This window comes from Rhipicephalus sanguineus, chromosome 11, assembly GCF_013339695.2.
Source record: "Rhipicephalus sanguineus isolate Rsan-2018 chromosome 11, BIME_Rsan_1.4, whole genome shotgun sequence".
In the NCBI taxonomy this organism is placed as follows: Eukaryota; Metazoa; Arthropoda; class Arachnida; order Ixodida; family Ixodidae; genus Rhipicephalus; species Rhipicephalus sanguineus.
The window spans coordinates 84,292,387-84,316,684 of NC_051186.1; the positions used below are offsets into that span (position 1 = coordinate 84,292,387).

General features: G+C 47.6%; 1 long non-coding RNA gene across 1 annotated transcript; it reads left to right on the forward strand.

The window, feature by feature from the left end:
• The first annotated feature begins 5,029 nt into the window (after window positions 1–5,029).
• On the forward strand, window positions 5,030–17,683 carry LOC119375533 (uncharacterized). The gene is made up of 2 exons (XR_005180377.2): window positions 5,030–5,128; window positions 17,436–17,683. It is a non-coding gene; the product is annotated as an uncharacterized LOC119375533 (long non-coding RNA).
• Window positions 17,684–24,298: the final 6,615 nt, after the last annotated feature.

The following is a 24,298-nucleotide window of genomic DNA, read 5'->3' on the forward strand; positions in this document are numbered from 1 at the left end:
CGTCGAAACTCGGTACGGGCTCTGACGGATTGGTCGGGCACTTTCTACTGTTATGATGCGATGTTTCGCGACTGGGGTCTGTCGAATTCTTGACAACGACGAGACGCAGTCCTTGAATTGTAGGAGCAGGGCTTTTAGCTGGCCTTGCTTGTGCTTCGGGGGCTCGGGTTGGCGTCGAAATCGGGTTGGGTTCGTCGATCCGTCGAAGCAGGTTCGGTAGCATTGAAGAGGGCGAAAGCATTGCTGGCGTTCACGAATTTGTGGATGTAGGCGACCGTCGTACCAATGTTGAGGTGCCTATATTCGTGGCTGAAGTTTGTCAGGACTACCTTTGCTTTGCCATCACGCAGGTCGGCTATGCCTCTTGCGACGTAAATGGGACGGTTCAGAAGTAGGTGCTGATCGCCCTCGATGACACCTTCAAGGTCTGCGGGTTCCTCGGTGCGGACCGAAATGATGATGCTGGAGAGAGGCGGAATGGTGACGTGCTCTTCTATCACATTCAATACGGGGTTTCCTGGCGTCGTGTGTGGCGGCAGCGCTTTTTCTGAGGTTAGTATTATTGACTCAGACCTCAGATCGATGACGGCGCCATGGTGGCTTAGGAAGTCCATCCCAAGTATCATATCCCTGGAGCAATGCTGTAAGATTACAAAGCTCGCAGAATAAGTCCGGTTATTGATGATGACTATTGCGGTGCAGACTCCAGCCGGAGTTATTAGATGGCCCCCAGTGGTCCGGATTTCGGGGCCTTGCCAAGCGGTCCTACCTTTCTTCAGCCTTGTGGCGAATGGTCCACTGACGACGGAATAGTCGACTCCATTGTCGACGAGAGCGGTGACGTTGTGGCCGCCGAATAGTACGTCGAGGTCGCTAATCCGTCATCTTGCATTGCGGTTAAATTTCCGCGTCGGGTCACGGCTAGGTCGGCTTATCCAGCTGCTTCTACGTCGCGTCGATAGGTCGTCTTCAGGGACCGAGGTTTCGTCGTCAGGGCTTCGTCTACTTCGTGTCATGTTCTGCAGATCTCGTCGCGTTGTCGTTGTCGGCAGCCGCGGAGGATCTTCGGCATTTTCGTCGTACAGCAACCGCACCTCCATCGGTTGCTGCCCTTAGTTTCTCGGATACCGGGCCAGCGTGCTGCCGACGGGGCGGTGACATGTAGCGGCCGGGCGACGGCGAGCGGAAAGGTCGTCGCTCTTGCCACTGTGTTCCGGTGAGGTAGTCGTCGATGTCGCGAGGCCGTTCGCCTGGCTACGGGCGCGGCGCGTTGACGGCGAATCCGCGTAGCCCCATCTGTCGGTACTGGCGGCGGCGGTACGTGGGGCCGGCCTCCCCGCAGTGGTAGCAGAGCGGGCGGTTGTTAAGGCCCAACCGCATGCACGCGATTTTCGAGCGACGGCGACAAGCGACAGCGACAAATGGGCTCCGTCGCGCTGTCGCGTCGCGACGGGAGCACCCACATGTTCGCGATAATGTGTCACGGTTGCTCGATTGAAAACTATTCCGCGCACACAGGTAAATTGCGAAAAAGAATTACCAAGTAGATGTATGACAATATGCCAAATTTATAATTGTCTTGTGTGAGATAAGGAAAGCATAAAAGCGTTTCGTGACTCTTTTTTGCAATCTTATGTTTAACCGCGACAGGGTTATCTGCTGTGATCTCCATGGGGCGCCCGGAAGCGTACGCTGCCTACGCTCCTACGTCGCACATTGCAAACTGCGTTATGTCACGGTTAGTCCACGAGGCGCATTTCTACAACGTTTCTTCTTGCAGTCGTGCAACATTTAAGAAAAGCAGCAGCGACTCGCATCGCTGCCTCGCAAGGAGAAGGGCCACCTCACACGAGGTCGATGTTGACATTGCAGCAAGCTGCCAACAATGCAGCAAGCTACCACCGAAAAATTAACGACAAAATTCGGCTGCTGCCTCACTCTCCGCGTGAGATGGGGTTGTAAAGAAGGTAGGCTATAACTTGCATTCCTTGAAGTACGCGCCGATTGGAAGCATCAAGAGCAAATTACAACCGAAGCGAGGATCGGTGATGCTGCCATGTTGCCGGAAATCGTCACGCTCACTTCCGGGCGACAAGCGATTTTTTCTAGTTTTCCAGAAAGCTGCGACGCGACAAGCGACGGCGATGGATGGCCCTCCGTGACAGCAAATCATGTCGCTCGTCGCCGTCGCTCGAAAATGGCGTGCATGCGGTTGGGCCTTTAGGGGCGCGCCAAACGTCGGTCTTCCTTGGCGCGTAGCGGGAGGCATAGCGCTGGCCGACAGGAGGACGGTAGGGTGCCCTAGAGTCACTCTAGGGTGCCCGTGATGGTGGCGGCGTCTGGCGACGGAACTGCTGCGGCGGCGCGGCGTCTTGACGTGGACGAGGAGCGGGGGCGTTGCGTCGGGCTGCAGCAGCGTAGCTCATTGCTTGTGGCTCAGGCTGCGCTGGTTCAGGTGCTCTCAGAAATCGCTGGATATCCTGGCGTACGACGTCGGCGATCGGGTCCACTTGAGGCTGAGAGGAGGGCAACAATTTACGCAGCTCCTCCCGCACGATAGCTCTGATGGTGTCACGCAGGTCATCAGATTGCAGCGCGTGAACCTCCCCATAGGTTGCGTCAATACATACGAAACCCACGAAAAAAATGTTCATAAGATTGTTTTTCCGAAGTGCGCGACCGGGAATTTCAACCTGCGGTCACTCGCTCCGCGGGGCAACGCGTTAAGCCTCTCAGCCTCTCATCTACCCTTCAGCATACAAACAGCGAGCCTATTTATATACACCGTTTACCGTTTATGGTACGTGCCAGCCAAGGAGGGGGGTGGTTCCATCCGCCCTATTTCGAATGTACATACACGACACATGCAAACGCACGCATGAGCATGCATAAGGTATCGTTGAACACCACCGAAAAACATTCTGCCTACGCTACTCGTACGCACATCTCGGAGGTGCTTCAGCGTGGCAGAGGCTTGTTCGGCATCCCCCGCGAAATGGCGCAAAGGTGCGCTCTTAGCGGCACCACTCCACCGTGCTTGGTCGCGCCGCACGGATGTAGGAGCCGAAGGGCGTTCGTACATTGATTTAGATAGCGTGGTCACCTGTGCTCACGCACGTATCTTTAGAGCGGGATTCAAGAGGTGGCTCGTAGTTTTGTACCTGCTTTGTTCCCATCGTGAGAGTTTCGTTAGAGACAGAGAAAACACATAGGTCAGTTTCGTGGCTGCAGCTGCCGCGTTCGCTAAAGGAGCAAAGAAGAAGCCATCCGCTCGTCTTTCGTAGGGCGAAAGGTCATGACGGGCGCTGGTGGGGGAAAGGGGGAGGGGGAGGGCGTTTCTCGAGCAGCAACTGTGAACTTTGCTCATAAGGGTACGGTCGCGAGCTCTATCTCGACAGACATCAGTAAACGACTCAAAAATGTGCTGCACTCCCACCGCTTACTTCGCGTTGAGGCGACAGAAAGCCCGAAAACTGCTTCGCTCCCTGAAGTGTCCGTATTCGCTTAAAGCAGCGTTTTGTATAGTTACGCGAAATCGGATTCAAACAAGTTTGCAGCTAGCCTTTCTTCGTGTAACATTCCAATTCGTTACTCCCGCACTCATTGCTTTACCCGTGCGGTGAAACTGTGATTTTTTTTTTAAAGTAGAAGTCTTTTGACAGCTTTGCTATGTCCTCACGATAGCTAATAATATGCCCTCCTTATCTAAAACTGCGTATCATAATGCTCTTTCCATGACACGGTTTTTTTAGCCACGCTCTTAATCAGCGGAGCTCTTTAAAGCCGAATTAAATCCCTGAGGACCAGTCGTCCGCACTTTCTAGCGCAGCTGCGAGAGCGAAGCCTGGCGAGAGGGAAAGCATGGGTAAAGCTAAGTGGCTGAGACGGAAGCATAATGTAGCGACTTGAGCCTAGTAGAGAAAGGGTAGCGACGTGGAGAGGGTGAAGCTGGGTAGAGTATGGGGGAGAGAAAAGGCGAAGCTATGGTGGGAGCGCATCAGGTGGTGTGGAGATAATGACAAAACAGGAGAGGGGTTGACTGTGCTGGTGAAAGGAGTCGACCAATAGTAGCACGCGCTCGAGCCGAGGTGGTCCTGTTGAGAGGTGAGGAAGGGCGCGCCGAGCCTTCGCAAAAGCGGAGGAAAGGCATGTTGATGCCACTGGCCCCGCTATTAAATCAGCCTTCGCGACATTAGGTCAGTTGAAGATGCACATTTTTTTTTTACTGCTGCATATAAAAACACCTGTACGTGTCAGTACCAAGCTTTTCCTATGCCACCGATGCATACAGGTCGTAATATAAGTTTCCGGCCTGAGCAATTTAAATGGCGATTGAAATGAAACAACTGTGTCACTTTCTAATACAATGACCGTTCACATTAACATATTTTTCACATCGCTTTTAACAAAGGTTTTGTGCCCTTCAAAATATAATCTGAACTTTTGCTTCAAATTGTCCGCGGACTGCATTCTTGACTTCATCTTCAGAAGCAATTCTTTGCCTCAATTATCTCTCTGTAGCCTTATGAAGATGTAGTGGTCACAGTGCATCACGTTTGCGCTGCAGAAGTGGAGCGTTGGGGTAAAGCAGGTGGATCCCATTAAAAAAAACTCTCACTTCTTCAGGTTTATTGCATCATGCAGGTCATGTAAAGTCACACACAGAGTCGAAACTCACAGGCAGGCTTCGCAATAGATGGCGCTATGTGCTTCAGACGGCCGTGTTGCTCTGAGCTTTAGATGTCAGGTCATACACTTATGAAATCACCCTAACATCAATAAAAATTTCCCTTGGTCCGACGCGGTTAAACAAAGTTTGTCGAGCAATAGCTCGGTTTTGATTGCTTTGAAAAAGAATGAGACCATTGGTTTTCAGAGACGTTTCACCTTTAACAAGACATGTTCGTTTTTACTTGAAAGGGCGGACGTGGTAACGAGAAGAAATTCGCGCTTAGTAATAACGGACAACGTGCGAAGTAAGTGCAGCCAAATAGGAAATACGGATAACATTTCTTTTTTCTTTCTGCTTTCATAGGACTAAGTCCCCACTGGAAGACAGAAGAAGCACTGCTGTACCAAAGCAACAATAACACTTGTGGCGTGTTCATGATTCTCCACAGAAGAAGAAGTATGTAAACACGGTTTTTCTATAGATAAAACTCAGCCTTTGTTATTCGCACTAACTAAACCTCTGGGATTTAGTTTTGATTCGTGGCTTATATCGCTACGCTAACGCAGAATGGGATAAATGATGGGCAGAATATCTGGCAGGAACGTAAATACAAAAGAAATTACAACGCGATAGCGTTAAAGAGCTCGTTTCTCAGAAATTCCGGTGTCGGCGCCGACACCGGAATTCACCATCTTGTCAGTTCCCGAAAAATCGAGAAAGATGCAAATTAAATACATAACAAAATCGAACACTGCCCGTCTGCGTGGCGAGCAGGTGTTCTACCACAGAGTGACGCTATTGCTTGAAACTGCTTCGGAAAAAAAGACACTATATGAATGTCGTCTATGTAAAGGAGTCTCCTCAATGCATGTAATGTTACGTGGCCGAAGTGTGCAATCGCGACAGGCGTCAAAACATGTGAATTGCGCAACGAGTGGGTGTTTTAAGGGCCCACGCATTACAAAGCGCTCAGGCATACTAATTTGTCATCAGCAGCAAAAGCATCAACAAAGTGAGCAGCCGCGTAGGTTCACGTGTTGCCTTACGGACGCGTAATAGGCCCTTCGCGGATCCGCAAAAGGAAGGAATTGTGGCGCAGTGCGCAACTAACAGCTGTACTTACATTAGGCAATCTAGGATAGTTTGAAACGGCCAATGTTTCGCGCCCTTGCGGCACGGTTGAGGCATGCACCGAGAAGGGAAGCTGTGCTAGCAATTTAGGAGGCGATGAGCACGGGGCCCGATTACGCTGTCGCATTCTAATTTTCAAGGCGAAGCTCAAGCGCTCTCCACGTTTATAGCATGCTTTATTAATTCGCATGCATTTTAAGCTATCTCTTAATTCTCACTGACACAGTCGTGACTTATACGTCTGGCTTGGTCATTGGAATGTTTCAAATATATTTCCTAGTGCCTTGATAACTGCTTTGCTGTAGAAAATGTCAGCAAGCTGTAGGAAAGGCTGTGTCACCAGTAAAGATCTAACCCACGTGTTACTTGTCATTTGCGACTCACGTGTCGTTCGTACGTCGGTGTGTTATAGCGTTATGAGAGTTTCATTCAAACTGTTGTACGCTACAATACAGGCAAACTGCGCAGCTAGACAGGTGTGCGAAAGGTAATTAGATGCGCCACATTTCGTTGCTTATGTGGATGCCAAGAGCATGCAACAGCAACCATTGCGACGCTCACATATTCAGGTGAAACGACACATGCAAGAAGACGCCATATTGTGCAAGTTTTTTCTTTTTTTATTGTAAGGAAAGCTTTGTACGCAAATAATATATCCCGAAGCGAACCACTGTCGTAGCCAGCAATTTTCTTGAGGGAGGGGGGGGGGTGTCCCACCACACTTTATGTATTCTTGTGCGTGTGTTTCTATGTTTTGGGGTTATATACAGGGGGTACCAAGTATATCGCAGCACGATTTTAAAAAAAACCCCACTCGCATTAGTTGAAGAAAGCCTAGTACATATTGTTCCTAGTACAGTAGGCTAGCCGCTAGTAATTTTTTTGCTAATTAGATTTAATTATGCGTTTGTAATTAAATATCTCATTCGAGAAGTACTGTTCAAATCAGTGAAGTGTCAATGAGGCAGTTGTAGTCAACCACGTGGGGCATCGAACTGCGCTATTCGCAGCGACGTACTAATTGCGTACTCATTTTTTCTCAATGATAAACGATCCCCACGAAATATGAAAAGTACCACGTGATAGCGCTCTCAGCCGCATCGTAAAGTAGCGCCCTCAAACAATCTCATTGAAAGCGATTCCTTTGCCTGTCGCACATCCGAAGAACAGCGCATCACCTTGATAGTGATATGGAAGTAGCAGCAAGCTACGCGGCTTATACCAGCGATTCCTTTCTGTCAGTTATACGTCACACTTCTTACCCTCCTCTTAAGACTTACTGATCCGCTTGATAAGAATGGCGTTTGACAGCATGGTCGAAGCGCTGCTCTTACCACGGACGAAACCCCAAAAGCAATGAAAGAGGCGTAGAATATTTCAAAATATCAGTTCTACTTGCACCAAGGTATATGTAAACTGGTAGCGTAACTTCCGTAGAAGCCCACGTGTCAAGCCGGTGGCTAGTTGCAGAGCCATATATACCCTTCGGGAGAGTTTGGCGATTGTTTCATCTCGCCGCTCTCCACGCCCCGCCCCAGCGCCGCCTTCTTCTCGTGACGTAAACTCTCTCTCCTCGCTGGCGGCGGCGGGCGGCAGCGCGGCGCGGCGCGGAGCCATAGAGGCTGAGCCGCGACGGCGAGCGCCGGCACGCCGCATTTACACGATCGCTGACTAGCGCGCGTAGGACGTAGGTTGCGAAGCCCTTGTGCGAAGCCGCGTATGGTCTCGCGCGCGTATTCATGGCGACTGCTCCTCGCATTCACGCTTGAATTTGTTGCGTGCGATGGGCTGTTGTCTAATCCAAAAGCGACAACGCCTTTGGATTAGAAACATCAGACGCAGCAAATTGGACCCCGATATGCGAGATACGTACTTGAGTATTTCGCTTGGATATTGCTCGTATTGTAAACAGCGTACCATTAACACAAACTTATTATTCGTTGTGCAATAGGGCCCTTTAAGGCGCACAAACTCTAAAAACCGTTTTGTCACGCGGAAAAAAGGAGTTTATAGTTCGCGTTTCCAACGCTTGGGCAAATAGAAATTTTGCAGCGATCACGCTATAAGTGTCAAGCCTGATGTGTTGTGTTTGCGTAATTTATCGCGCGTTCTGAGCACGAGCTTGGAATGCTACCGAGATGTTGTGAGGGGAAGATTTATTTCGATATCGCGGGTTAGTGCCGCCGCGCGTCAGCTGCGGCGTTTATCTGGCATGTGTTGCACGTTATGTGGTCTGCGCCTCTGTGACTGTAAGCCTATGGTGTCATTTACCGCAGTGTGTTGCCGCTTGTGCATATGCTACCAGTTTTACGCTTAATTCCGCAGGTAAATTAATCCGCGCCTCTGTGCTACGCGAATGTGCCTTGCGCTTCTTATTCATTCACGTATGTACGCGATGTCTGTGCTAGTGCAGGAAGCTCTTCTACTATAGCAAGGGGCGCTCATGTACTCGAGAAATTTCGTTTTTAGGAAGGATAGAGCGTGAAGTTGAGCAGAAAAATGATTTTCTAAATTAAACCAACAGGATGTCCGCTATGACAGACTAGCAGTACGAAGTAGTATTTTCATCTAACACTCGCCTTCTAGGGGCCCTGCACCTGCTCTGGCGAAAACCGTAGAGGCCTCAGCAAACGCGAAAATTGACCGCCGGCGTCCGCGGGGTCGGCGTCCCGCGTCGGAGGCGTCAACACGAGGGATGTTAAGAATCATCACGTAATGACGTCACCATACGACCAAAGCTTGTGACGTCATGATGACATCGAATAACGTGACTTCACGCGATGACGTCATCACATGACTTCGCCGATTTGCACTGCCTTCGTGATTGGCCCACCAATCACGGAGGGTGTGTGAAGCGCCGATGTCATGTGATGGCGTTATCAGGTGACGTAACGTAAGCTGACGTCAACATGACGTCATTGTGACGTCACAATGTTTAGCTATCTATGATGTCCTAGTGAAGTGATCACATTATTTTTACTGCCTCCAAGATCGGAGGCGTTGCAAGCTTTCTGCTCGTCCCCAGGTATTGCATTGCCTCCGTGATCGGCGGGCGATCACTGAGGCTGTGCAAAGAGCCGATGTCATGTGATGACAATAACAAATGACGTAACGTAATCCGACGTCAGCATGACGTCGTTGACACGTCACAAATTTGAGCTATCTACGACGTCCTTGTTACGTCATCACAGGATTTTTTGCCTCACTCGTGTTTGCGCCGAAGCCTCGGGCCTCCAGCCAATTCGCGCGTTTCATGAGGCATCTAAGGTGTTCGCCCTAAAAGCAATGTTTTAATGACCATGACATTGAACAGGGCGAATTCTGTTTGCATGAACACCCCCATGCTGTTGAAAGCGCGACCATGGGAGATCCGATTTCTGATTGTAAAGTGATCTTGCGCACTCGCCGGTACTCCGCTCCCAAATAAAGAAATCAATGTTATGTATATAGTACACAGTTCAGGAGATTATAGTACACAGTTCGGAGCGAGCATCATCCCTGGGTCAAAAAACTTCTCACGAGATCACTGTGCGGAGAAACGCCAGCCGCACCATACTAAACATCTTCAGCGACAGAAACATTACCAAGCGTCGTTATTATTGAACTCAAGCTTTAAAAATTAATCAAGAAAAAAAAGCAATATAGACGCAAACCCACAGATCTTCATAGCTGGAAAGGTCACCGATGATCACTATACTCCCTCACGCGAATCCTGAGCTCAGCTTTCTGTTCAGGCAACGCGAACTGTGCTTGAATTTCTGGCTACTCGCATTGGAACATTCGTTACATATTGCCACAGAAACTGCCAGTGCTCGAGTGCTACGCACGCCACTCTGTGCATTGCAGACGTCATCAACATCCCCGTCACGACAAGCGAGACAGTAGCAGCGCACCCGCCAACCCTGCATGCACACGAGCTCCGACCGAAGGGCGAGCCCGCATAACGGAGGAAGAAAGCGATGTTAGAGGCCAGTGGCTTGTGATATCGACAGAATCAACGTTCGCTGTCTTTCGTCCTCGTTCGCTCTATCGGTTACGCCGACGACGCCAACGGCGATGCCGAACAACGCAGGAACAGGCGCCAAGAGCTGCGCTCTAAAAGCACACCGCGTATCGTAGAACGTCGTGGACTCGATTCGGCGTACACAACTCAGTTTCACGATGATTTGGACATGTCGAATTCACTCCATATTTTTCATTAAACTTGTATAACAATGTTCTTGCACAATTTCGCGTTCGCAATTTGTTTAGGAGCGCTAGATTTCATGAACGAACAGCGCGTACATAGCCTCAGCCGTGCGCCCATCGCGCCGAAAGACTATATATGGCGGACGGCGCCGGAGCGGAGGCGTGGCGGTGACGTGAACAGCGTCATCGCCGCGCCGCGACGTCACTGCCCCGCCCATTCGCCAGACTCTCCCCATCGACGGCTCTGGCTAGTTGTTGCAACAATCGCCATCTATGTGAGGAGGGGACAAACAGAATTTAAAAAAAAAAGAAAAAGATGACGTCACAACCGAAAGCGGAAATGACGTCACGTTTTAACGCGATGGGCGCGAAATTATAAAATTTTTTGACAGGGCGCCGCTTCTTACTTTTTTTTTATAGCTGCATGTTCTTTTTCTTATCACTATGACGGCTCCATAATGGAAGCCTGCAAGATAACGGGAAGACGAAAAAGACAGATTTGATAAATAAGGTGTATTTTATTGGCGAAATATTGCAGTTGAACTGGATATTACCCCAAAATATATAACACAGAAATCACAAGTAGCATAACAATTCAACGTGCACACTGTGATGGTGTAATGTGGGCCCAGGATCCGAAATAATTCAAACGGCAGTAAGGTGATTCTGTACACACAACACAGACTAACACAACCGATAACTCTGACAATGCACACAAAACACACTACAGCATTCCTTATTTACATCCTAAACGTCCTACGCGCCTCGCACACAAACTGTCCTACTCGAAGTTATGAACTGTTGCCGCTGCGGCGAGGTCGGTCGTCACCGGTACTCCTTGGGCAGTCAACAGTCACGCTGCCTTGACCGTGGCGAGGTGGTAGTGGTGGTGGTGATGGCACTGCAGGCCGGTAGATCACCAGGCCACTGCAGCGCAGGTTAGCTGCCCGTTGCCAACATGAGCCGCGGCCACCTCGTGACACCACTCGGGCCCCAGGACCTCAGGCCAGGAACAGACTAGGCTGCCGGTCTCCGTGTCAGCACCGGGCACAGAGCGGGAAACAGGCTCACCAGGTCCGCAAGGCTGCCGGACGCCTGGTTAAGCGATGTCGCGCCCGAACCGCCGACCAGCGGCTGCCATTCCAACCGTGTCGCGCTCCAACTCCTCGAGCCGCACGCCCCGCCAGCGCTTCCTTTTCGTCGTCTTCCCCTCCAAGGTGTACCGCAGAGCAGAACTGTCGTTCCCTCTTCGCCCCGTCACGGGCCACACAATCCACATCATCACACACACAAACCTTGCACACGTGTTGCTCTTGCATCCGTAGACAGCGCAGCGTTTCTTCGCGTAGCGTGGCGGACTCATCGTCCCGAAGGGCGACAGCACGCCGGCCGTGCGCTGGCAAAACACAGTCACTGAAACGGTTCCCGATGGCTGCGATGGGCTATATTACCTTCTGCCAAGTACCACGACTAGAAAACAACGCTTATGCGAGGAAATCATCTACGGACGACAGACACAAACCTACTGCGCAAAAACGAGCGACGCCATTTGCATCTGAAAATGCGCAAAACCGTTGGCCCATGCTACCAGACTGCCTGCATGTGCCCGCTGTTTCTGAAAAATAAACGAAAAAAATTGGCCACTCAACCACATACCCAAGACTAAAGTTTGATTAAAGTAATCTACTAATTTAATTCGTGAGAAATAAAATTAAAACTAAGGAAAATAAACGCTTAATTAATTCTTTGTTTTCATTATTTGTCCCCCCCTCACCTAGTAGCGCTTTAATCGTCACGCGGGTGTTGATGTTTGTCGCAATAGGTTTCCGACCACTTTTCGTTCCGACTTTCGCGACCTATTTAGATTGACCTTGCTTGCACCGCAATTCAAGTGTGCACGTGCAGCTATACTTTGCGCCAGAAACTCGCTTCGGAACAAAGCCAAATTAAAGTTGCGGCTTAATTTTTTATGATTACGTGCCAGCAAAAAAAGAGGCATTTGGCAAAAACAAATAAAACTGAAATAAACACGCCGGGTAGCAACCGACGTGTAAAAAGAAAGCAAAACCGATGCGCTGAAGAAGCTAAATGTGCTACTGCCATATGTTCCAATTTGGCAATTGGGACATCTGAAGAAAAAAAGAAAAAGTCAGATTTGATTATTGCTTTATTATTGGTGCATTCGTAAGCACCGTTCAGCACTAGATACCGCTTAGACAACGTGTCGAATAGGTCCCCTCCAGCCGCTACACAGTACTGAGCCCGCTTTACAACATCCTCAGTGGCTTTTTTGATGACGGACAGTGGAATTCTGCTGCAGACATCCGTTATCCTGGCCTTCTGGTCATCTGACGTCTTCGTCTCGGTCACGTAAACACTATCTTTCACATATCCCCATCGAAAGAAATCCACTGGAGAGAGATCATGTGACCTAGCCGGGCAACGGACAGGCCCGTGCCTTCCAATCCATTGTTCGTGGAAAGTCGCACCCAAACAGATTCGTGCGCTGCTGCTGCTGTGTACTGGCACCGCATCTTGCTGGTACCACAAAAGCGGAAGCCGTGACAGGGGAATTTCACTGCAAAATCCATCCATCGTTTCTTTAAGGATTTCGTCCACGTAACGCTGCCCAGTCAGCGTGGGATCGAAGAAGATGGGGCCAACTATACTTCCGGCATAAATTGCGTACCAAACATTAAAATACCACTGGTACTGGTGCCGAGTGTGCTTTACCCAGTGTGGTTTGCCGTCACTCCAGTAGTAAGCATTATGCAGATTTACCTGGCTGTTTCTGCAAAAGTTCCCTTCATCTGTCCAGATTACATTGCGGCGAAAGTTCGGAAATTCATCGCATTTTGTGAGGATCCAGTTCAAGAAATCTAGGCGATTCTGCAAGTACCTCTCTTCTAAGCTTTGGTGCAGGTTAAGGTGGCACGGATGAAAACCAGAGTTATTTAATATCTGCCAAGCTGACGACTTGGAAATTGGTGCCTCGGCGGCCACGTCTCGCACGCTAGCTTGAGGGTTTGCAGCCATAAATGCCAGAACATCCGCACGTAGGCTGTCACTCAAAGATGGAGTCCTCAGCCGCTGTTTCGGGAAAGCGCCGGTTTATCGCAGGGTTTCATAATTTCTTATGATTGTTGATGCATTAGGTCTACCGCCACACTTCCATGAGCGATAAATCTTTGCGGCCTTTCTTGTGTTGCCGTATGCGGCTCCCAAGGCAAGGATCATGTTCGCCTTCTGTTCGTTAGAATAGGGCATGGCGACAAGCACGAAGAAAAACGCACCTTTAAACCAACAGCTGTCATTGCCCGTTTCCAACTAAAACCAAACGCTTCTTGCTGCTTTGGGCACGGCGCACACGGCAGATGAAACACGAATACGGTCACTATTTTTTTTTTTGTTTCTCTCGTGCGTTTATTCCATTCTGCCGAACTCAGAGGGAGCCTGTTCGGGGTCGCTTCTTTACGATGCGGCTGGTAGCGCTGTCACATGGTACTTTTCATATTTTGCGGAGATCGTTTCTCATTCAGAAAAAATGAGTACGCAATTAGTACGTCGCTGCAAATAGCGCACTTCGATGCCCCACGTGGTTGACTACAACTGCCTCATTGACACTTCACTGATTTGAACAGTACTTCTCAAAATAGATATTTAATTACAAACACATAATTAAATGTAATTAACAAAAACAATTACTAGCGGCTAGTCTACTGTACTAGGAACAATATGCAATAGACTTTCTTCAACTAATGCGAGTGGCTTTATTTAAATCTCTTAAATATATATATATATATATATATATATGACAGTAATTCAAAAAGTAAGGACCACTTCGTCTGAAAATAATTAATATTCGTTAGTAAAAGTTTTCATTGGCGGGTTTAGTTTACTACAATCCTACTTCACATTTCTACATAATCACCGTGAACTTCCACGGACTTTTACTACAGCTGCACCCGTTTCTTTAGTAACTCTGCATGGAAGTTCACCGCCTGGGAATCCTTGGCTGTCTGAGTTGGTCGATAAGCATTTTTGGTACCCACCTTGCACACACGTTGTGAAATCTGAGCTTTTCAGTTACAATTGTGTAAATTGTAGTGGGGCCAACAAAATAAAATTTATCAAACGGACCACTAAACGTAAATTGTCGATCTAATTGCAATTCGCTGTCCTTGTTGAACAGTTTTATAGGTCTTGACCTTGGGCCTGCCACTTCGCTCTTCGTCGTGCACACAGCGCGGTCATTTGCGAAGTCTTGGGACTATTTGCTGACCTTTCCTTTACTCATCACTATAGGTTGTTGCGACCAGTCTTTGCAGGCACCGGAGACTCGGGAGGAAGATGCAGAGGCGGCATGAAGAGACTGAAGGGAAACAGCGTCGTCTATTTACATTGTTTACATGGCCAGCATTTCCTTATATGACGAACATTTCGTCTCTACATCATGACGATTTCGTGCTACATGGTGATTTTTGCCGAAAATCAGCCCGCGGGGGCTCATTTTAAAGGGTCTCTTTTCCCCAGATCTCTAGATGGGGAAATTGCTCCAAGTCGGGACGGTCCAATCACGTCACACACAGCACTAATGAGGGTGCCGCCCACACCCGCCCAGTTCAACGTTGTCGACTGGGGCGTGGCCACAGAACTCTGCACCTGTGGCACCAAAACGTTCTTCCTTGCCATGAGAAGGCCGTAGGGCGATGTGTCACACGCTCGGACAGCCGGGCGCAACAAAAGGTCCGCCGCTCAAAAGCACCTCGCCGCTCACTTAGCGGGACTGGTTGTCATCCACGCTGACGCCGCTGTCTCATCAAGCAAGAAGTCGCGACAGGAAACCATTACGTTTGTCGGACTGCATGGCGCCTCGCTTCCTGCCTCAGGAGGACAATTCAAGTGTTTGAACGGCCGTCAGCAGGCAAGCAGCACTACCTTTTCGGCGCAGGGGCGGATCGTAACAAGGTCCATAAACTAGGCACAACACCCCATGAATATAAAAAGCTTATGATTCCTTTGCCTTCAAAAATCGAACTCCAGCTCGCCCTTCACAACAGGCGGGAGCAACGATTCTCGCCTACATTTTCGTCTCCATTCCCCTTCAAGTATGCGACTACTGATCCAGAACAATAACTTCAGTATCCCCTCGAAGAATTAACAGATAACGCTGCACAAATAAATCTTTATTCTAACGTGTAAATGCTTAAATATTACCAACTGGTCCTTACTTTTTGAACCGTCCTCGTATGTATACACACACACATGCAACATTAAAATTTGGGGAGCCCTAAACACACTGACTTAAACAACCACCCCCCTGCCTGCCTGCCTACGCCATTCAGTGATACCTACATTGGGATTGCTGCTAAGCAGTTCTGTCTACTTCGCATTCACAGTTCAATGAATATGACAGAGAGCACATTTAAAACGCTAATGAGTCGCACTTTAACTACTCCCGTTTTGACGTTTTACAGCGAAAGCTGTTATGAGATCACAACAAGAGCCGTTTTTGGAGCCGTACTTGTCCGCCGCCGCCGCCGCCGCCGGTGTCCGTAACCACTATCGCTCGAAGTAAGAAAAAAAACGAGATAAGAAAAAATTTCCAGGATGGAACGAGGTTCGAGCCTGTGTCCTCTGCGTGAGAGCCCAGTATCGTACCTCAGAGTAATGCCGGTGCTTGAAACTACTTTGCAAAAAGACCCTATACAGGCTTCATGTCGGGAAGGAACCGCATTAACATATGTAATGTAGCGTGGTAGAAGAGTAAAATAACAACCAAGTGTCACACAACGCGAATTCTGTAACGAGGCGTCACACAATGCGAAATGCGCGACGAGTGAGTTGTTGAATGTTTCCAACCCATTACAAAGGGCTCTGCCATACTTCTTCACCGTCATTAGCCACAGCATCAACAAAGTGCACATAATACCTTACAGGTGTTTAGCAGATACCACGGTTCTGCGCAGAATGACGAAAAATTGCGTAGTGGCTGCTTCCTTACTTCCCAAAAATTATTACTTATAGCGTAGTGGTTTCCTCGCAAGTGCACCTCTATTGGTTGCCAAGGAAGCCCATAAGGCTCCCACGATCCATTACCTCAGGGTCTCAATATCCCATCTCTCTATCTCTTTCTCACGTTAGCGTATGTTATAAAGCGTGGTGGGAGAGTGAAATAACGACCGGGCGTCACACAGTGCGAATTACGTAACTAGTGGGTTTTAAAGCTTCCAACCCAGTACAAAAGGCTCAGTCATAATTCTTCATCGTCGTCAGCCGTCGCATCAAGAAACTGCACATAATGCCTTACAGATGGTACCTCGCTTCTCCGCAGAATGACGAGTAATGTCGTGGTGGGTGCTTCCCAACTTCACAAAAATTATGATTTGTGGCGTAGTGGGTTCGTTGCTAGTGTAGTTGTATTAGTAGCCACAATAGAGTTTATAACAGGCTCTAGAAATGCCGCTCTTTGAGCTTTCGCTGTGATTATTCTGCGCTTTCCGCGCAGGCCTGGCGTTTTTTTTCATAAACCTGTGTCTATGAAATGTTTTTTTTTTTTTGCTCTCCTATCCCATGTCGGCCAGCTGATAGAACGACAGCAATGCGTTCATCGCATATTCCATTCCAGCATGATCATTTGGCACAACACCATCCCGTTAAGGGGTATTCAAACGGGGGAGAAATCGGCGGGGGACACGGGGGGATTGCGGATCACGTGACCGCGACGTCACGTATTAGTGAGTTGGCGTGACATCCCCGCGACTCCTCGGAGGACACGGGGACGTTTTCCCCGACAGGACAAGCGATCCCCCGGCGGTGGGGGATATGGCAGAATTTCGGGTTCTTGCTCGGCCACATTGTTGCACATGCTCCTGCAGAGAGCGGCAGTGTCCACTCTGCAGCTCGTCGTCAGCAGCTCGTCAAACGGGTGCTGCAAGCCACCAGAGTAGTCCAGTAACACTGGTCTCCCCCTCCGTTCGCCTCGTCCTGTGAGTGGGAGGCATTTGTGGAGACTTCTCCTCGCGAGCTGACGTCACTAGGCTCCGCCTTTATCCCCCGAGCATTTCTCCCCCGTCTGAATACCCCTTTACGTTCCTACAGGTATTTTTAGCGTATCTGTACGTGACAGCAAGAGCCTTCAAAGGCAACCTGCCTCAATCAGCTATAACTCGCGCTTTATAGTTCAGCGATACAGAGCTCTAACTAAACTTTCAACGTCATCATCATCGGTCCTGAGCATTGTATGGCCGATACTCGAGTAATGTCACCTTCGAAGTATCCTAAATATCTGCGACAAAAAGCTGTATTGTCTCCTTTCATTAGCGCTTCTGGAAAGGTGGGGTAGCGCTTTACTGTAAGAGATTTCTAGCTTCACTGAAATCAAAATGATGATATATTGTTCGTAATTCTAACTTCGCTTTTTATTATTTTTTTTCTTCCTCAGGTCTTAATGTATTCTCGGTCGACCTTCGTGTGAAAAATTCTTCCGTACGTGAAGGCCCGAGCGTGGACTGCATTGCAAAGTTTAATCAAACTAGAAGAGGGATGAAAGGCTACGAGCTATATACTCCAGATTGTCAGCAGAAGGTGGAAAACTACCATGACGTATTTTCCTCCGTGCTAAAACAAACGTCTTTTTAGTGAGCTGCGGTGTTTCCTGCTTCGACAGAGATTAAATAATATTCTGCAGACTATCCTTTCCTACTTTTGTTTCAGGCAATAAGTAATCTTTGGCATCACTTGTATAAGCTGTTCTACAATATTGAAATGTCAGTTTTGGGAAACAAGGCCACATCTACAAAAAAATCTGCCAGCCCCATTCTTACCACTGCGACGCCTCAACGATATAGAAAAGGTGGCAAGGGCTAGAAATTAATAATGAGCAACCCTTGGGTATGCGCAGAAAATGTTCGCTGGTGTATTTTTATTTTGCTCCTCCGCGAGAGGGAGCGTGTTGACGCAGGTTGCATGAAAGTCATCATCATCGTTCCTGAGCATTGTATGGCCGATACTCGAGTAATGTCACCTTTGAAGTATCCTTTGCGGATCACGTCAACTTTGTCAAATGGACATATCATCATCATTTGTACAACTTTCTCATCTGTATATATCATCATCAGTGTGTGTCAGCTCGAGCTCGACTCGAATAAAGCGGTTCCTTATAAGTGGTGGAGGTATATATACATATAGTATATATATATATATATATATATATATATATATATATATATATATATATATATATATATATATATATATACACACACACCCTATTGCAATTGCAAAAACCAGCGCCGTTCCAGTACCCCCAGTGTGATGCCAGTACGTTTTTTGGCACTGGATCGCACTGCACACACTGGTATACGCTCGGATTCACTGGGACTCCTCCTGAACACACTGGGAAAGAGCTGGGTCGCACTGGTAGGGGCACTGGCTTTGCCGCTGTGACACTGGCGCTCACTGGGAGGCGTTGGAGACGCTGGAATTTTCACTGGCGTGCGCTGGCACATACTGGATTGAGCCTGCACTGTTTCTGCCAGTGCCGCGCGCTGCTTTCAGATCGTGCGCGGCGGAACGCTTCGGTGTCGTAGAATATCGAATGTTTGATTCGGCGGTAACGATAGATGCTGTCCTAACAGGTCCCAAACATGTGTCACAAGTTCTAGCTTGGCAGAGAAAGACGATGAGATGCGCACTATTTTCATGATGTGCGTGATATGTGAAATCACGGTCACTTTTAATGTTTTCCTTCGAATCTAGAGAAAAGTATGTTAATAACCCAAAGCAGCCAACACTGATCATTTTGCTTTCTAGCACGCTTTTTTTATTCATGCAGTGCCAATAACGTCGTTAATTCTTGCGGAGCACGTAGCAGCAATGAACACACATTTTGTGCATGTCGCGCACATATATCAGTTTTGCATCCGTGATGTGTTGCGGTAATGACTTCATATTTAATGTTTATAAGTCTGGAGGCGTCGGTCTGAACATTCAGAGCAAATCGTTAAATCGCCGTGTAGTTGGCAAGAAGTAAATGAGCTCTGGCTTCGCGACATATCCCAACGGAGACCGGAAAAACAGCCGTCGTTCGATATCGCCATACCGTAAGCGCATCTCGGACAATTCTTGCACTTCCACTTACTTCAGCTATACTTTAAGTAACAGTTAAAAAGATTCCGAGGCCAAAGTGCAGAAACTTCAACCATCGCAACTCATCTGCGCCGAGATGGGTCCTACCCAGTGCGACTCCCAGCGAGCGTTAGGCCTAGCGTACCGGCCGAGACCGTCTATGTGCCACCGGCGCTTCTTGGTTTCATCATCATCATCATCATCAGCCTGTCTACGCCCACTCTCCCATGTTCCGCCAATCAACCCCGTCTTGTGCTTTCTGCTGCCACGTTATACCTACAAACTTCTTAATCTCATCTACCCACCTAATTTTCTCTCTCCCCCTCACGCGTTTGTCATCTCTTGGAATCCAGTCAGTTACCCTTAATGACCACCGGTTATCTTGCCGACGTGCTACGTGTCCGGCCCATATCCATTTCTTTTTCTTAATTTCAACTATGATATCCCTAACCCCCGTTTGTTCCCTGACCCACTCTGCTCTCTTCCTGTCTATTAAGGTTACACCTATCATTTTCCTTTCCATCGCTCGCTGCGTCGTCCTCAATTTAAGTTCTTGGTTTAAGTACACGCAATTCCAACGTGTAATAATTACTTTAAATTATAGTCCCGACACACGTTAACCTAAATGAACCATTTTTTCTTGTGTACGGTGTCCGCACAAGCAGCGATGACCATCGATGCGACGCGCTTTCAGCAATGGACGCAAGCTCACCGAAAGCAGCCGGCCGCACTCGCCGGTACTTCTCTGACTCCTACGTCAGAACACATACCTGTCAACTGGTACGCGTTAGTGAACACACCGGCATCTTTTTTTCAACTAATTGTATTTGTTTTTGCTGAGCGGTTTTACAGTTGTGGGTATCGATAGAACTGCAAATCAGAATACAGGCACGCACGCCCCGCAGTAATATGGTCGCTCGCGCGAGAAAAATACTCAGTATGAATTCATGTAGGCGCCTACATGAATTCATACTCAATACGAATTCATGTAGGCGCCTACATGAATTCATACTCAGTACGACTTCATGTAGGCGCCTGCTTATCGAAAGAGTCATCATAAAGCTTCTGTACATGTAGATTATTACCAAGGACGAGAAACGGCTATTAAAAATCTGCAGTAACAGCCGTCAAACTGTACCCTCCTCCTCGATCCATTTGATATTTTTCGGACTTTAGACAGGAATTCTTAAAGAAACTGGGCGCTCTTCCCATTTTGGGCATTTCATTTGTTGCAGGCAACCCTATGTTTGTGTCTAATAAAGAAGCAAACCTGATTCGGAAAGGAAGATCGCGTCATCCTTATGTACGCGACATCAAAGTATGAAACGAAACGCTATCTTACGCTATTGACTAGCCCTATTACAGCGTCATCGGCACTTTTCGGAGTGGCACAGTGGTAGCGTACTCGGTTGAAGATCGAGAGGTGGTTCCTTCAAATCCTCGTGGTGGAGCTTCTTTTTTCACGTGACTTTTTTTATTGCACTAAAGTTTTCTATATCACGTTCTTTACTAATATATTTATCTAGGGCAGGTAGGCACCGCCGTTTTAACGCTGTAGAGCCGTTTTGCGCTTGAGTACCCAGCGCCTCCCAGTAAAACGCCGCTATATATATATATATATATATATATATATATATATATATATATATATATATATGTGTGTGTGTGTGTGTGTGTGTGTGTGTGTGTGTGTGTGTGTGTGTGTGTGTGTGTGTGTGTGTGTGTGTGTGTGTGTGTGTGTGTGTGTGTGTGTGTGTGTGCAGTGGGGAAGCAAGCAGTCGAAGTGTAGTAAACATGCAGCTTCGTACACCCGTCATGTCTTATCTTCTGCATTACACTAGTCGCCAGGATCTACCGTGCCCTTCGTCATGGCGGCATTCAAGGATGTCGTCAACATCCAGAAGTACACGGAAACACCTCAGGACGTCCCCGTTCAAAAGTTGCTCCGATTCCTCGAGGTGAACAATACGGCCGCTGCACGCACGGTGCGAGACAAGCTGTGGTATTTCTCCCATTGCCTTGAAGGGCTTCCTGATAGTTCCTCTGATGTGTTCGATACTGCCGCATCTTGGAAGAGCTTGACGGAATGCATGAAGCAACGCTTTACAAGCGCCGTCGCGGATTGTTTCCGTCAATTCATTCATTGTCGGCTGAGACCAGGCCAGAACCTCAGGGACTACTACAATGACGATACAGATACTCGTTTTGCGAGACGTATCGCGATACACAAACAATATAACCAAAGAGTATCTGAGATAGTATCGAAGATACATGTATCTTCGATACTGCCCAGCACGGCGGCAGGCAAGCTTCCTCTTTGGTTTGCAGGTCGAGGTTACTTCGCTCCTTCCTAGTAGTTTCCTTATGAGTCCACTAGTAACCGAAAATTTGCAAGAACTCTCCTACCACAAATCTTTTTATGTAGAAACGCGTCGCGCCCCTACTGAAAATTCCTATATATACAGGACCCATACATATGATCTTATTGGATACAGGTCGTATAGGGGATACGGCTTTATAGGTGATACAGGTTTATAGGTGATACAGGTTTATAGGTGATATAGGTTGTATAGGTGATATAGGTCGTATAGGTGATACAGGTAGGTTGATTATATGGGTGTTACAGGTGATATGGGTAACATGGGCCGAATCAGCGATTTGGGTCACAAATGACGTGCAGCAAAGGAACATATTGATAAAGACATGCCAGTTTATGAAGCGTGTAATAAAAGCAAATATATACAGCAATTCAAGCTGTAATGATATCTCGCAGCAGTCTAATTATAAGAATGTAAGAATTCACTGTTGCACTTACATATATACTTGAAGAAAAACGATCAGGCAAGAATATTTGGTAACTGATTATTTATTTAAATCTTTAAGCATCTCCGCAATAAAACGGCACCATACACGCACATGCACAGTGATGCAGATGCTGTGATTTCTTCATTGTGTAAGCTGCAGCGGACCTTCGGTGTTCTGTAAAGTGTTCAAGTCAAAATGGAAAACACAGATCTGTTAACATCTATATTTATTTTTACGAAAACTCCAATAGGGACGAATGCCATCATTTAGTTGGCGTAGCGCCTGTTTCCGAATAACCAGGGCAAGGCCTGCCTGTAAGAAATACAAAAAAAGAGAAAATCTTGTCATAAAATAAAATAGCTAGAAGAGGACGGTTTAATAATGTAAACCACAATAGTTACGTAGTTGCATACTGATACAACATCCAACGCACAATACTTTTTTTTCAGTTTTCATGACTTTCGAGTAGAACGTACGAAGGCAGTGAAAATGATAAACTTACCTTCAAAGATAATCAACAGAGGCGCGTTGTTTGGAGATCCAGCAAATACAGAAAATGTTGATGGCACATCATGGTGACGGTATCTGTCTCTGCAGCTTTGCAGAAGGGAAGCTGCGATGGAGTCTTGCATGTAGGCTGAGGTGTCCATTTTTCCGCAGGAAAGTTGCGATGCTGGGTCTGGTGAACAACCGTTCCGCCGAAACAAACTTCCATGTACGGCCACAATTGCAGCACATGAGCGAAGTATGTTCTTCACTCTTTCGCTGATAGCCTGTGCACATCGCGGTACTCGATGTCCACGAAATCAGAGCAAGAGAGATCGCAAGTGACGAACACGATCCGCACTCGTGACGCTGGTGAGCAATTCTGAAGAAGAAAGTGCGGCGCGGAGGGATACACAACAAGAACTAAAGTGACCGTCAGAAATTTACACTGGTGTAACTGCCAATAAATTCTGCGAAGCTTATTTGTGAACTATCAAGTTTTCATGGCGCAATATTAGCACCCTATAAAATACAAATTGATCTTTTCTCGCGTTATTTTCTTGATCGCAACAGTAGACGGGCCTCCTTGCACCTGTGCAGCGAAAGTTTGCGACATGCGTTCTCAGAATTCTTCCCCCTCATGGTCTCGCCACGTGCAAAGACTACCGCCCGCGACTTACCAGACAGGCGAGTTTCGGAACAATAGGGCGCGCCTTTTCCCCCCACGGGGGAGAGCAGCTTAAAAATGCACGACCGTTGAAAGACGCGTTCGTCGAATCCGCATTCTTTTCGCGTAAGCCGGCTACCACGACGTGTTTTATCCCCATTTTTATCGTACTTCTCATGAATAAATAGTAATAAAATAATAATAATAAAGACACTGCCTGTCAAAGCATTGAATACACATTCCGATAAACATTGAATCAAGGGTATTTTTGCTAATTTTGGAAGGCAGCATTTTAGCGCATCATTGAAGCAAATGCACGTGTCGCACTTGACCGCGACACGATCCGTCTACACAGTTCAGAAACACGTGCGCCGCACAGTCAGTGCCTGAAAGCATATGCTTGCATGCAGTTTTATGTAATACAATGCTGCTCCACTGAGTGCTGTAACTGTATCCTCAAGTTTGGTTTATGCCTAATTCAGGACCCTTATTAACGAACGTGTCTTACAGAAAAATGGAAAAATATGCGTAAGAGAAAACTGCAGCCAATAGTGGTGCTGGCCATATGACACACACACGCACACACGCACGCACGCACGCACACACACACACACACCACGCACACACACACACACACACACAATAAGTTTTGTGAATTCTACCCCAGAAGCTAATGTAGGTGTCAACATCCCTCATTGAGAGCGCTCAATACTAGGTCAATTAAATGTGTAGTGACCGTGGGTCAATTAAAACTTTCTTAATGTATGTCAATTAAAAATAAAATGAGTGAGAGTCAACTGAATATTTCAAACCTAATGTCAATTCAATGTTTATTGAGGGCACTCATTAGAAGCTGCCGTTTAATTGACCAGCTATTGAGTCAAAAAGGCCTCTTTTCGGGGTCATTGACACGCAAAGTGCATTTTTGTAAGGGGTGCGCGTGCAAAAAGATATTGTAAGAGGTGTAGATGAAAGCGGATGATTATGTGCTGCACTGCCACTTGTCAAGATAAAAAAAAGCCAGCTGGTTCGAGAGCTAGATTGAGATGAAAGGGAATTTGAAAGATAACATTGAGAATTAAGTGCTGTCCTGCCACTTATAAAGATAAAAAGGCGAACTATTGATCAGGAAGAGATTGTGAGAGGTTTGAATGAGAGCGGATGAAAGAAAACAACTCCTGTGTTGATCCTATATGCCGCCATATAGGTCCTGGCCGGCC